Source organism: Hyla sarda, chromosome 13 (genome assembly GCF_029499605.1).
Source record: "Hyla sarda isolate aHylSar1 chromosome 13, aHylSar1.hap1, whole genome shotgun sequence".
NCBI classification, from domain to species: Eukaryota; Metazoa; Chordata; class Amphibia; order Anura; family Hylidae; genus Hyla; species Hyla sarda.
The window spans coordinates 10,205,183-10,220,743 of NC_079201.1; the positions used below are offsets into that span (position 1 = coordinate 10,205,183).

General features: G+C 44.4%; 1 long non-coding RNA gene across 1 annotated transcript in view; it reads left to right on the top strand.

The window, feature by feature from the left end:
- The first annotated feature begins 12,813 nt into the window (after positions 1-12,813).
- The window catches only part of LOC130297447 (uncharacterized), a 45,204-nt gene continuing 42,456 nt past the window's right edge, over positions 12,814-15,561 (top strand). The window contains exon 1 of the long non-coding RNA XR_008849522.1: positions 12,814-12,917. This is a non-coding gene — a long non-coding RNA (uncharacterized LOC130297447). The remainder of the gene's footprint in view (positions 12,918-15,561) is intronic.

The following is a 15,561-nucleotide window of genomic DNA, read 5'->3' on the forward strand; positions in this document are numbered from 1 at the left end:
TGGGAAACACAGACTTTCAACTCCCTCCAAAGGTTTTCTATGGGGTTGAGATCCGGAGACTGGCTAGGCCACTCCAGGACCTTGAAATGCTTCTTATGAAGCAACTCCTTCGTTGATAGGGCGGTGTGTTTGGGATCATTGTCATGCTGAAAGACCAAGACAGGTTTCATCTTCAATGTACTTGCTGATGGAAGGAGGTTTTCACTCAAAATCATTCATTTGTTCCTTTACATGGATCAGTTGTCCTGGTCCCTTAGCAGAAAAACTGCCCCAAAGCATTATGTTTCCACCCCCATGCTTCACAGTAGGTATCGTGTTCTTTGGATGCAACTCAGCATTCTTTCTCCTCCAAACATGACGAGACGAGTTCCCCCCGTGTGGTTCTGGTATTTTTGCTCACCGTTCTTGTGATCATTTTAACACCATGGGGTGAGATCTTGCGTGGAGCCCCAGATCGAGGGAGATTATCAGTGGTCTTGTATGTCTTCCATTTTCTAATAATTGTTCCCACTGTTGATTTCTTCACACCAAGCTGCTTGCCTATTGCAGTCTTCCCAGCCTGGTGCAGGTCTCCAATTTTGTTTCTGGTGTCCTTCGACAGCTCTTTGGTCTTGGCCATAGTGGAGTTAGGAGTGTGACTGTTTGAGGTTGTGGACAGGTGTCCTTTATACTGATAACAAGTTCAAACAGGAGCCATTAATACAGGTAACGAGTGGAGGACAGAGGAGACTCTTAAAGAAGAAGTTACAGGTCTGTGAGAGCCAGAAATCTTGCTTGTTGCAAAGTGAAGATTTATTAAGCTATAACACAGTACAAGAGGGACACGTTTCGGCGTAGGAGCCTTCCTCACCTATCTGCCTAGGCAGACAGCTGAGGAAGGATCCTAAGCCAAAGCGCGTCCCTCTTGTACCGTTTTATGGCTTAATAAATCTTCATTTGGCAAGATTGGTGAGTACTGGGTACCATCTTTACCACTTATTCCTGCAGGCAAGACAGGGGGAGATGCGTTCTTCCAATAGGCATATCCGGCAATCCAGCATCCCAATCGAGGTGCCGGATGCCTCAACTGATGACAAAGGGCATCAGCTGTGTATAGTCCGGCACCCAGTTATTCCTACTGGCTGGACAGCAAAATGCGAATCACCGTATATAGGTGATGGCACCCTAGTGGCAAAGTCAACCAAAGTAAAAATCCCTCTATCTCAGGCTGTGTACACACAATGCACTTGCATTGCAGTACTGTTGCGGTACTGTCACAGTTCTGCATAATCACAGTACTGCAACAGAACCACAATAAAACTGCTACATGGCGTCAAGAATTTTGGCACCTGAGGCTACAAAATGATAAAAAATATATATATATTGGCCAACAAACCCTTTAGAAATAGACCCAGGTGGCAAGTGATTGTCTCCATAGTCTACTCCCAGCATCAATGGGGTTAAATGCAAGAAGATTACAGTGTAAACCATCATAGGGTAAATACAATAAAATAACGGAGTAAACCAGTAGCACAATACTATACGGCAGGTGCTTTTTTATTGAGCTGCTCTTTCACATATAAGTATAACGTCTCATTGCAAAATACATCTAATTCCGGCAAAACACGGGGCCATATCCAGAAAGTATTTTCCTAAGTTCATTATGTTCTGTAGAAATGAACAATCTCCCCACAAATCACCGACAAGTCAAGATGAATCTAAGAGTTCGGTAAACAAGAAAGTCAGTAAGAGAGACGGTGGCGTTACCATAGAAACCAACAATAGGCAGACACCGATAGCGGGAGCCGATATCTCCAGACAACGTCTACAATTATCCGGTGGACAACAAGCCGTGTGCCCCAGGGATGTAGACTTTGCGCTGTCTCTTGGGGCCCCTTCATATTATATACCAAGCCCCCCCGACTCCATTTCCCTCCAGCATAGTAGAGAAGCACCGGAGGAGAACTGATGCCGGAACCGATCCTGTTATAAACGGGACGGTTCAGAGTGTCTGGTGTGATGGTGGGCTAGCCAGACCGCCAGACCTGCCGGATAAAAGAACACCTCTTGCAATGTTCTTCTATGATAGCAGCTTATGGTTGCCCTTGTTAAAGTCTATGAGGTCTTTGATGAAAGAAAACGTAGGACTCCGCCAATATATCCGGCAATGTGGCTCAGAGACTGGTCTCAACTGTTGACACAACTGAAGCCGCTGTTGTCCTAAGATCCAGATTCCATAGAGATAGCTGCAGTATACAGATAGAGCTGGAGGGGAGGTGTATAACTACTATACATCCTGAACCCATAGAGATAGCAGCAGTATACAGATAGAGCTGGAGGGGAGGTGTATAACTACTATATATCCTGATCCCATAGAGATAGCAGCAGTATATAGATAGAGCTGGAGGAGGGGATAACTACTATAGATCCTGATCCCATAGAGATAGCTGCAGTATACAGATAGAGCTGGAGGGGAGGTGTATAACTACTATACCTCCTGAACCCATAGAGATAGCAGCAGTATACAGATAGAGCTGGAGGAGGGGATAGCTACTATATATCCTGATCCCATAGAAACAGCAGTATACAGATAGAGCTGGAGGGGAGGTGTATAAGTACCAAATATCCTGATTCCATAGAAACAGCAGTATACAGATGGAACTGGAGGGAAGGTGTAAAAGCACCATATATCCTGATCCCATAGAGATAGCAGCAGTATACAGATAGAGCTAGAGGGAAGGTGTAAAAGTACCATATATCCTGATCCCATAGAGATAGCAGCAGCAGTATACAGATAGAGCTGGAGGGTGGGTGTATAACTACTATATATCCTGATCCCATAGAGATAGCAGCAGTATTCAGATAGAGCTGGAGGGGAGGTATAGAACTACTATATATCCTTATCCCATAGAGATTGCAGCAGTATATAGATAGAGCTGGAGGAGTGGTGTATAACTACTATATATTCTGATCCCATAGAGATAACAGCAGCAGTATACAGATAGAGCTGGAGGGTAGGAGTATAGCTACAATATATCCTGATCCCATAGAGATAATAGCAGTATACAGATAGAGCTGGAGGGAAGGTGTGTAACTACTATATATCCTGATCTTATAGAGATAGCAGCAGTATACAGATAGAGATGGAGGGGAGATGTATAACTACTATATATCCTGATCCCATAGAGGTAGCAGCAGTATACAGATAGAGATGGAGGGGAGATGTATACTGTAACTACTATATATTCTGATCCCATGGAAATAGCAGCAGTATACAGATAGAGCTGGATGGTGGGTGTATAACTACTATATATCCTGATCCCATAGAGATAGCAGCAGTATACAGATAGAGCTGGAGGGGAGGAGTATAACTACTATATATCCTGATCCCATAGAGATAGCAGCAGTATACAGATAGAGATGGAGGGGAGATGTATAACTACTATATATCCTGATCCCATAGAGGTAGCAGCAGTATACAGATAGAGATGGAGGGGAGATATATACTGTAACTACTATATATTCTGATCCCATGGAAATAGCAGCAGTATACAGATAGAGCTGGATGGTGGGTGTATAACTACTATATATCCTGATCCCATAGAGATAGCAGCAGTATACAGATAGAGCTGGAGGGGAGGTGTATAACTACTATACATCCTGATCCCATAGAGATAGCAGCAGTATACAGATAGAACTGGAGGGAAGGTGTAAAAGTAATATATATCCTGATCCCATAGAGATAGCAGCAGTGTACAGATAGAGCTGGAGGGGAGGTGTATAACTACCATATATTCTGATCCCATAGAGTTAGCAGCAGTATACAGATAGAACTGGAGGGGAGATGTATACTGTAAATGCTATATAGTCTGATCACATGGAAATAGCAGCAGTTTACAGATAGAGCTGGAGGGTGAGTGTATAACTACTATATATCCTGATCCCATAGAGATAGCAGCAGTATACAGATAGAGCTGGAGGGGAGGCATATAACTACTATACATCCTGATCCCATAGAGTTAGCAGCAGCAGTATACAGATAGAGCTGGAGGGGAGGTGTATAACTACTATATATCCAGATCTTATAGAGATAGCAGCAGTATACAGATAGAGCTGGAGGGGAGGTATATAACTACTATATATACTGATCCCATAGAGATAGCAGCAGTATACAGATAGAGCTGGAGGAGAGGTGTATAACTACTATATATTCTGATCCCATAGAGATAGCAGCAGTATACAGATAGAGCTGGAGGGGAGGTGTATAACTACTATATATCCTGATCCCATAGAGATAGCAGCAGTATACAGATAGAGCTGGAGGGGAGGTGTATAACTACTATATATCCTGATCCCATAGAGATAGCAGCAGCAGTATACAGATTGAGCTGGAGGGGAGGTGTATAACTACTATATATTCTGATTCCATAGAGTTAGCAGCAGTATACAGATAGAGCTGGAGGGGAGCTGTATAACTACTATATATTCTGATCCCATAGAGATAACAGCAGTATACAGATAGAACTGGAGGGGAGGTGTATAACTACTATATATTCTGATCCCATAGAGTTAGCAGCAGTATGCAGATAGAGCTGGAGGGGAGGTGTATAACTACTATATATCCTGATCCCATAGAGATAACAGCAGTATACAGATAGAACTGGAGGGGAGGTGTATAACTACTATATATTCTGATCCCATAGAGATAGCAGATGGAACTGGGAAGGGTCTTGGAGCTAATATGAGACCTGGTAGGTGAAGAAGTCATCCTGTAGTCCTGACATTCTGTTTCTCGCATAGAAAATGGTAATCACATGACCCAGTTACAGTAATGAAATGCTTGGATGCCGCTGTGCTGGAATAAAACAAATGGCGCTGTACGAGAATTTTTTTCCGGCCCATGATTGACACATGGAACTTTACATTCTTTACATTCTATAAAGAAACCTTTTTTTTGCTTATTTATTAAATATCTTTGTCTCATTACATTTCACCCTTTTCTTTTTCCTGCCGCAGCCAATTTATTGTTAGTAAATTTTGCTTAGAAACAAATAAAAAAACTAAAGAAAATGCAACTTAGCCACAGGACGGCACGCTGAATCATAGAGTCGGGGGGAAAATTGATGGCGGCCGCTCCTATCAGTGACAGAGGAAATGACTAATGTTCACATAATGTTACGGTAAACGTTATTTGGCCGCAGCGTAATGTAAACGTTATTTGGCCGCAGCGTAATGTAGGAGCCATTATAAATGACAAGGACGCGAGAAATATCTAAAGTGTAAAACACTGGCATGATATGTAACGAAGATTCGCCACCATACGACGTGTAAAACCGCGGCGCGATCCGAGATAATCTGATGTGATCGATGCGAAGCGTTAACGAAAACAAGGTCTCAAAATATAACAAAATGTATCAAATATGTGAATGTTTATCCTTTGGCTGTCTGGGAATGATGGGAGTACTCCTGTTAAAGGGGTACTCCACTGGAAAACTTTTGTTTTTGTTTAAATCAACTGGTGTCAGAAAGTTAAACAGATTTGTAAATTACTTCTATTTTAAAATCTTAATCCTTCCAGTACTTATCTGCTCCACAGAAAGTTATTTTCTATTTGAATTTCCTTTCTGTCTGACCACAGTGCTCTCTGCTGACACCTCTGTCCATGTCAGGAACTGTCCAGAGCAGAAGAAAATCCCCATTGCAAACCTCTCCTGCCCTGGACAGACAGAAAGGAAATTCAGAAAGAAAATAACTTACTGTGGTGCATACAGCAGCTGATAAGTACTGGAAGGATTAAGATTTTTAAATAGAAGTAATTTACAAATCTGTATAACTTTCTGGCAACAGTTGATTAAAGGGGTACTCCCCTGGAAAAATTTGTATTATTATTTTTTTAATCAACTGGTGTCAGAAAGTTAAACAGATTTGTAAATTACTTCTATTTAAAAATCTTAATCTTTCCAGTACTTATTTGCTCCACAGAAAGTTATTTTCTTTTTGAATTTCCTTTCTGCCTGACCACAGTTCTCTCTGCTGACACCTCTGTCCATTTTAGGAACTGTCCAGAGTAGGAGAAAATCCCTATAGCAAACCTCTCCTGCTCTGGACAGTTCCTGACATGGACAGAGGTGTCAGCAGAGAGCACTGTGGTCAGACTGAAAGGAAATTCAAAAAGAAAATAACTTCCTGTGGAACAGATAAGTACTGGAAAAATTAAGATTTTTAAATAGAAGTAATTTACAAATCTGTATAACTTTTTGGCAACAGTTGATTAAAGAGGTACTCCCCTGAAAAACTTTTTTTTTTTTTAAAGGGGTACTCCACTGCTCAGCATTTGGAACAAACTGTTCCGAACGCTGGAGCTGGGAGTTCGTGATGTCATAGCCCCGCCCCCTCATTACGTCATACCCCGCCCCTGTTATGTCAAGTGTTAGGAATGCTTGTATGTGATTTGTCTTAGATTTTAGGAACGTGTCATGATGCATTCTGTGCTCTGTGTGCTTTGAATGCTCCAGTATTATTTACCTAACAGAATCGTTAGTATATTTAAAGGGGTACTCCGGTGAAAACCTTTTTTCTTTTAAATCAACTGGTGTCAGAAAGTTAAAGGGGTAGTCCAGTGGTGAAAAACTTATCCCCTATCCTAAGAATAGGGGATAAGTTTGAGATCGCGGGGGGTCCGACCGCTGGGGCCCCCTGCAATCTCTCTGTACGGGGCCCCGGCTTTCCGCCCAGATAGCGGGTGTCGACCCCCGCACGAGGCGGCAGCCGACACGCCCCCTCAATACATCTCAATGGCAGAGCCGGAGATTGCCGAAGGCAGCTCTTCGACTCTGCCATAGAGTTGTATTGAGGGGGCGTGTCGGCCGCCGCCTCATGCGGAGGTTGACATGCCCCCTTTCCGCGGGCTGTCGGGGCTCCGTACAAGAGATCGCAGGGGGCCCCAACGGTCGGACCCCCCGTGATCTGCAACTTATCCCCTATCCTTAGGATAGGGGATAAGTTGCTCACCACTGAGTCACCACTGGACTACTCCTTTAAACATATTTGTAAATTATTTCTAATAAAAAATCTTAATCCTTCCAGTACTTATTAGCTGCTGAATGCTACAGAGGAAATTCCTTTCTTTTTGGAACACTGATGACATCACAAGCACAGTGCTCTCTGCTGACATCTCTGTCCATTTTAGCAACCATGCATAGCAGATGCATAGCAGATGTATGCTAAGGGCAGCATGGTGGCTCAGTGGTTAGCTCTGCTGCCTTGCAGTGCTGGGGCCTTGGGTTCAAATCCACCTAAGGACAACAATAAATAGAGAGTTATTATTTTTATTATAATGACGTCAGCAAAGAGCACTGTGTTCGTGATGTCATCAGAGAGAATTGCAAAAAGAAAAGAATTTCCTCTGTAGTATTCAGCAGCTAATAAGTACAGGAAGGATTAATATTTTTTAATAGAAGTAATTTACAAATCTGTTTAACTTTCTGGCACCAGTTGATTTAAAAGAAAAAAGGTTTTCACCGGAGTACCCCTTTAATTGTTTGAAATAATAGGAAAAACAAAAAAAACAGTGTGGGGATTCATTTCGACTCCAATTGTCCCATATATTTCCATGGACAGATATCATTCAGCGCTGACAATTGGCAAGTGAGCCGGTGCTGACACGTTTTTATGTCTTTGGCGCCATCGTAGATCAGATGGTGACGCTGATCTGTGCCATGAAAGCTGCTGATACAATATGTTAGAAGAGCCGCCAAAGCCATTGTACCAAACGGAGTGGATAAGTGTGCCCTATAGCCCACACGTGTTTAGCCAAATACCCAGCGCTTTCAGTATTAAAGATACAGTGGTCCCTCAACATATGATGGTAATCCGTTCCAAATGGACCATCGTTTGTTGAAACCATCGTATGTTGAGGGATCGGTGCAATGTAAAGTATAGGAAAGTGATCTACAACCTGCGGACCTCCAGATGTTGCAAAACTACAACTCCCAGCATGCCCGGACAGCCGTTGGCTGTCCGGGCATGCTGGGAGTTGTAGTTTTGCAACATCTGGAGGTCCGCAGGTTGAAGACCACTGGTAGAGGAAGTTGTACTCACCTGTCCCCGCCGCTCCGGACCGTCACCGCTCGTCACCGCTGCCCTGGATGTCGCCTTCCATCGCTGTCGCCGCGTCCTTTGGGTGTCCCCGACGCTCCAGCAAGGCCTCTGCTTCCCCGGCATCCGCGCTCTCCGTCGCCGCCATCACATCGCTATGTACGCCGCTCCTATTGGATGACGGGACGGCGTGCGCAGCGAGGTGATGACGATGATCGAGAGCGCCGACAATGCAGGGGGATCCTGAAGAGGACGCGCCGGAGCCCCGAGGACAGGTAAGTGATCGTCAGCGGACCACACGGGGCACCGTAAATGGCTATCCGGTGGCAGCTGAAGCAGTCTGCGCTGCCGGATAGCCGTTTATGCGATGGCCCCGACATACAAAAGCATCGTATGTTGATGCTGCCTCTGAGAGGCCATCGTATGTTGAAATGATCGTATGTCGGGGCCATCGTAGGTCGGGAGGGGTCACTGTACAAATGAAAACTTTAGACTCCACAAAGTATATTATCGATAAAGATTTGTGTCAATATTATATATTAGAATATTACGGATTCGATATTTTATCACAGTAAATCACATGGATCATCAGGAGGGACCTTTTGTTTAAATATTGTTTACATTTTGGATAGTAACTGCTGCACCTGTCACAGAGCATGCTCACAACACTCCACCAAGTCCATCAGTTATTTTCTGTTTTAGTCATCCTATATCCAGGAGCTGGCTGTAAAGCATCCCTCTGCAGTTGCTGTTTATAGTTTAGAGAACCATCTTGGCCTCCATAATTGGACAACAGAAACAAGGTTTTGTAGGGTTACCCCAATATGTACATCCCAATATGTGCAGGACCCGAGAGAACAAATTACTCCCAACGTGTTTCTATCATTGAGTAGATGTGACATCATCAGGGGAGATAAAGCTATGTATATAGTACGGAGTAAGGGCAGTCTGGTTTATACAATCAACATATCACTGGCTTTTCACATGAAAAAAAAAACATGGTGCATGTAGTTCAACGTGGGGAATATACCACGCCTGCAACACACTAAGAACCATTTAAGTTCACCAGGGCATATAACATCTATCTAGTGTACTGGTTATTAGCTCCAGTGATCGACCCCGGGTATACTGGTTTATCTATCCAGGGTTCTAGGCATCAATATAACCCAAAATCGGACTTACCCTAAGTAAGGATATCCTGGTCTTCCCAGGTGCCGAGGACAGGGTATACCAATGCATCTAGCAATCTGTCCAATGTTGTCTGGGTTCTAGGCATTTATATAACCCAAAATCAGACTTACCCTAAGTAAGGATATCCTGGTCTTCCCAGGTGCCGAGGACAGGGTATACCAATGCATCCAGCAATCTGTCCAATGTTGTCTGGGTTTTAGGCATTTATATAACCCAAAATCAGACTTACCCTAAGTATGAATATCCTGGTCTTCCCAGGTGCCGAGGAAAGGGTATACCAATGCATCTAGCAATCTGTCCAATGTTGTCTGGGTTTTAGGCATTTATATAACCCAAAATCAGACTTACCCTAAGTAAGGATATCCTGGTCATCCCAGGTGCTGAGGACAGGGTATACCAATGCATCCAGCAATCTGTCCAATGTTGTCTGGTTAAGCTTGGACACACATTTCACACATTAGGATAGGTGAACAGGAAGTGACGCATTTCGGGTATAAGACACACCCTTAATCAGTATTCAGATAAGATTTCCTTTTAGCACCCTCTTTCTGTTTTTATTTCTATTTTCTGTGCCGAGGGTTAGTATCTAATGCACTTATGATAGGTTAGTCTTTTGAAGGCTAGGCTAGAGTTAGGTCTTGTTCGGAGTGCAACTAATCTGTTTCAATGCAAAACTTTTTTTTTAATCAACTGATGCCAGAAAATTAAAAAGATTTGTAAATTACTTCTATGAAAAAAATCTTAATCCTTCCAGTACTTATTAGCGGCTGTATACGGCAATGAAAATTATTTTCATTTTGGATTTCTTTTCTGTCACCACCACAGTGTTCTCTGCTGACACCTCTGTCCATGACAGGAACTGTCCAGAGTAGGAGAAAATCCCCAGAGCAAACATATGCTGCTCTGTACAGTTCCTAAAATGGACAGATGTGTCAGCAGAGAGCACTGTGGACAGACAGAAAAGAAATCCAAAAAGAAAAGAATTTCCTATGTAGTATACAGCAGCTCATAAGTACTGGAAGGATTAAGATTTTTTAATAGAAGTCATTTACAAATCTGTTTAACTTTCTGGCACCAGTTGGTTTAAAAAAAAAAAAGTTTTCCACCGGAGTACCCCTTTAAAGGGGTACTCCGCCCCTAGATATCTTACCCCCTATCCAAAGGATAGTGGATAAGATGTCTGATCGCGGGGGTCCCACCGCTGGGGACCCCCACGATCTCGGCTGCGACGCCCCAGACATCCGTTGCACGGAGCGAACTTCGATCTGTGCCGATGACTGGCGATGCGGGGCGGAGGCTCGTGACATCACGGTCACGCCCCGCTTTTGACGTCATGCCCCCTCCCATAGACTTGCATTGAGGGGGTGTGGCCGTGACATCACCCGACACTCTAAATAAACACCGGGTGCAGCAAGGAGATCACTGAGACTGCTTGTCATCAGTGTGCAGAGCCCTGCTTGTCCTCAGTGTACAGATCCCTGATTGTCCTCAGTGTACAGAGCCCTGCTTGTCCTCAGTGTAAAGAGCTCTGCTTGTCCTCGGTGCACAGAGCCCTGCTTGTCCTCAGTGTACAGAGCCCTGCTTGTCCTCACTGCACAGAGCCCTGCTTGTCCTCAGTGTACAGATCCCTGCTTGTCCTCAGTGTAAAAAGCCCTGCTTGTCCTCAGTGTACAGAGTCCTGCTTGTCCTCAGTGTACATAGCCCTGCTTGTCCTCGGTGTACAGAGCCCCGGTTGTCCTCACTGCACAGAGCCCTGCTTGTCTTCAGTGTACAGAGCCCTATTTGTCCTCAGTGTACAGAGCCCTGCTTGTCCTCAGTGTACAGAGCCCTGCTTGTCCTCAGTGTACAGAGCCCTGCTTGTCCTGAGTGCACAGAGCCCTGCTTGTCCTCAGTGCACAGAGCCCTGCTTTTACTCAGTGTACAGAGCCCTGCTTGTCCTCACTGCACAGAGCCCTTCTTGTCCTCAGTGTACAGAGCCCTATTTGTCCTCAGTGTACAGAGCCCTGCTTGTCCTCAGTGTACAGAGCCCTGCTTGTCCTCAGTGTACAGAGCCTTGCTTGTCCTCAGTGCACAGAGCCCCGCTTGTCCTCAGTGTACAGGGCCCTGCTTGTCCTCAGTGCACAGAGCCCTGCTTGTCCTCAGTGTACAGAGCCCTGCTTGTTCTCAGTGTACAGAGTTCGGCTTGTCCTCAGTGTACAGAGCCCTACTTGTCCTCAGTGTACAGAGCCATGCTTGTCCTCAGTGTACAGAGCCCTGCTTGTCCTCAGTGTACAGAGCCCTGCTTGTCCTCGGTGTACAGAGCCCTGCTTGTCCTCAGTGCACAGAGCCCTGCTTGTTCTCAGTGTACAGAGCCCTGCTTGTTCTCAGTGTACAGAGCTCTGCTTGTCCTCAGTGTACAGAGCCCTGCTTGTCCTCAGTGAACAGAGCCCTGCTTTTACTCAGTGTACAGAGCCCTGCTTGTCCTCACTGCACAGAGCCCTTCTTGTCCTCAGTGTACAGAGCCCTATTTGTCCTCAGTGTATAGAGCCCTGCTTGTCCTCAGTGTACAGAGGCCTGCTTGTCCTCAGTGTACAGAGCCTTGCTTGTCCTCAGTGCACAGAGCCCCGCTTGTCCTCAGTGTACAGGGCCCTGCTTGTCCTCAGTGTACAGAGCCCTGCTTGTTCTCAGTGTACAGAGTTCGGCTTGTCCTCAGTGTACAGAGCCCTACTTGTCCTCAGTGTACAGAGCCGTGCTTGTCCTCAGTGTACAGAGCCATGCTTGTCCTCAGTGTACAGAGCCCTGCTTATCCTCAGTGTACAGAGCCCTGCTTGTCCTCGGTGTACAGAGCCCTGCTTGTCCTCAGTGCACAGAGCCCTGCTTGTCCTCAGTGTACAGAGCCCTGCTTGTTCTCAGTGCACAGAGCCCTGCTTGTCCACCCACACTTCCTGTATTCGGTCTCCTCACAGAGACACACAGGCAATAGCTGCAGGGACAAAAATATACACATTTTTTAACCAATGAATATAACAAATATGCATATAATGGTATTATCTATGTTATATAAAAAGTTTTTGTTGATGACAGGCACACTTTAAAAGCTGGACAACCCTTTAGGATGTGCCATGTACAGTACCATAAGATGCATAATCGTAGTATCCTCATTTATTATTGGTAGTGTATACTTTGTCCTCTTCAAATCAGGGGCAAATTATTGTTCCCGAAAATATTCCATGGTTTTTGTCCCCCTTTATGATATAATACATTGTACAGCCGTGCATACTATTATATAGTATCTATGCATTTTATACCATAGGTTCATTTGCTGTTTCCCGTTTCCCTTGAGCTCAATTCAAATAATTGAAGAGAACATCTTGTCCGTCAGCTTTACAACCCACTTATGAAACGCACACGTTCCATTCAAGCAGTCAATGATAGTTGGTTGAATTAGTCAATGACCTTGCTAAGTTTCCACTATCTATGGTACATTGAAGCCATTCAGCTCATTGTATTGTTACTAAGCTATTATAATGCAATACATTTCATTTACTTTGTGGTGAGTTTTGCTACAGAATTTCTTCTTTGGCTCAACCTTGAGATGTTTAGAGCAATAACCTCAGACTACTTTCCTGCTTCCCTTTGTGCAAACTTTCTTCACGAGTGGCGCGTTTCAAGTAAGTCTTAGTATGTATGATGGCTTTGTATTCATTTTAAAGTCGTACTCCGCCCCTAGACATCATATCCCCTATAAAAAGGACAAGGGTAAGATGTCGGATCACTTTGGCTGTGGGAGTTGGGGGTTCTGGCCGCTGGGCCAATGGGAATAAATGGCCTCCCCAGGACAAAGGAAGACCCCCTCCCCCCTTGACAGCACTGTACAAATTCCCCTGCAGATGGCGCTATGCAGTACCCATTTACTGGAAAATTACCAGTGACCACACAGATATAATGAGATGTGTGACCTCCACCAGTATGTCGACAAGTGTCATATATTTTGGCTTTTGTAGCCACCTGGTCTCATTTACCGTGAGATTTGGCCGTAACCATTAGATTGTTTTGGAACTTTCTCATTATCGGCCTTTTGTTATTGTAGAAATGGGAATATGCTGGAATTGATGTCAGCATATTCCAGGTTACACAATTTAATGTTTTTTTTTTTTAAGTGATCTCTGAATGAGCAGTTTAAACTTCATATAGAGATGACTTGTCCGAGACAAAATGGAGTCTTACATGTTGGACTTAGCCAATGTGTTAGATGTAGGTAGATTGCTCTTCTTAGTATAGCAGCATTTAACATTCTTTTCCAGCTGTAACCGAATTTACCATATCTATATACCCAAAGGTAGACCATGGTTAATGCACCCTTTACCTTAATAAAAGCCGACAATGTTCTGCAGTCTCCATTCTTTTTATATCCCTTGGCTCGCAGCATCACCTTTCCCTGCGCCGCACATATGTCTCCCCATATGCTATGCATCATATATTTTCAATTAGCATCGGCTTCTGTGCAGCAAAGAGGGGAAACAAAACAACTGTAGAAGCGAACGATATTACTAAATATAAGACTAAAAATATACAATTCCTCTTATAGAATACAAAATAAGAAATTACATTTTACTGTGCTGCCAAATTCAAACTTGGGAATGTACTTATCTCCTGACGGTAGATAAAACAGGGAAGTCACACCATTTGTGTGCATTGAAATATTAAAGGGGTACTCAACCCCTAGACATCTTATCCTTTATCCAAAGGATAGGGGATGAGATGTCTTATCATGAGGGTCCCGCCGCTGGGAACCCACGCGATCTCGGCTGCGGCATCCCAGACATCCGGTGCACGGAGCAAACTTTGCTATGTGCCGGATGACTGGCGATGCGGGGTGAAGGCTCGTGACGCCACAGCCATGCCTCCTCAATGCAAGTCTATGGGAGGGGGCGTGACGGATGTCACGCCCCCTCCCATAGACTTGCATTGAGGGGGTTTGGTGGTGACATGACGAGCCTCCAGCACTCTACCCGATGCTCTTAACGAACGTCAACAGGGATGGCCGCTGGTAGAGCTTCCACAAGGGTCCTGGATATAAAATCATCAAGGACGTACCCTCTTTAATCTTGTTTTCCTATATTAGTATGTAAATGAGCTGTCCTCCTCATGGAGAAAAATGTTCTCATTCTATACAACCAAGAGTTTTTTTCAAAAATGGAGATTCTGTAGACAGTGTTTTTTGGGGTTCTTGTCTCTTATCAGTACAAAGCAAGGTACTGTACCCTCCCTTACATTGATGAGGGGCAATGGTGTAGCTATAGAGGTCGCAACAGTCGCAGTTGCAACTGGGCCCCTTATACAGAAAGACCAGCACGTACTGTTAAAGGGGTTTTCCACCATAAGGGGACTTTAGAACTTACCTTCCAGACAGTAATGGACATGATTAGGAAGGATTCGTGCTTGTCTTGGGGATAAATGGCTGTGTTGTGAGATTACCATAACGCTGTGGCTATCTTTTTGTCCATTGAAAGAATCTTGGTGCAAAGTGTGCAGTGAAGTGCACTGAAGAATGATATAGAAAGTGAGTAGAGAATATTCGGGTGGTATATTCCTGTTATTAGAAAAGGACACTCTATAATTATAGTCATATATTGATGGCTCCCGGCCGCAGAGTTTGTGCTATGAAGGAGAGCCAAGGTTGTCAAATGGATTCGGAAAGGTCTCTGGAGTCATTTCAGGTGGCTTCACTTCATTCGTATATCATAATAAGATTAATTCTACATTGGACAGCGGGGAATTACAGAGGAGGTGATTTCCAACATGCAGCAATATGAATTCTGGCTGCCATGGTGCAATATTGTATGAGTCTATGTGCCTTGGTATTAGTGCCAGGAAGTTTATCGCTTAACAAAAACGTACAAGAAAGCAGAGGAAAGTGTTTAATACAAATGTCTGAACTCATGAACAAAGGTCCCCAGCCCAGTCCACCTACAGTCCAGATCTTTATATGAGTGGTATAGAGCAGTGGCCTCCAACACAGTCCTCAAGGACCTCTAACAGTCCAGATCTTTATATGAGTGGTATAGAGCAGAGGTCCTCAACCCAATCCTCAAGACCACCTACAGTCCAGATCTTTATATGAGTGGTATAGAGCAGTGGCCTCCAACCCAGTCCTCAAGGACCACTAACAGTCCAGATCTTTATATGAGTGGTATAGAGCAGAGGTCCTCAACCCAATCCTCAAGACCACCAACAGTCCAGATCTTTATATGAGTGGTAGAGAGCAGAAGTCCCCAACCCAGTCCTCAAGGCCACTAACAGTCCAGATCTTTA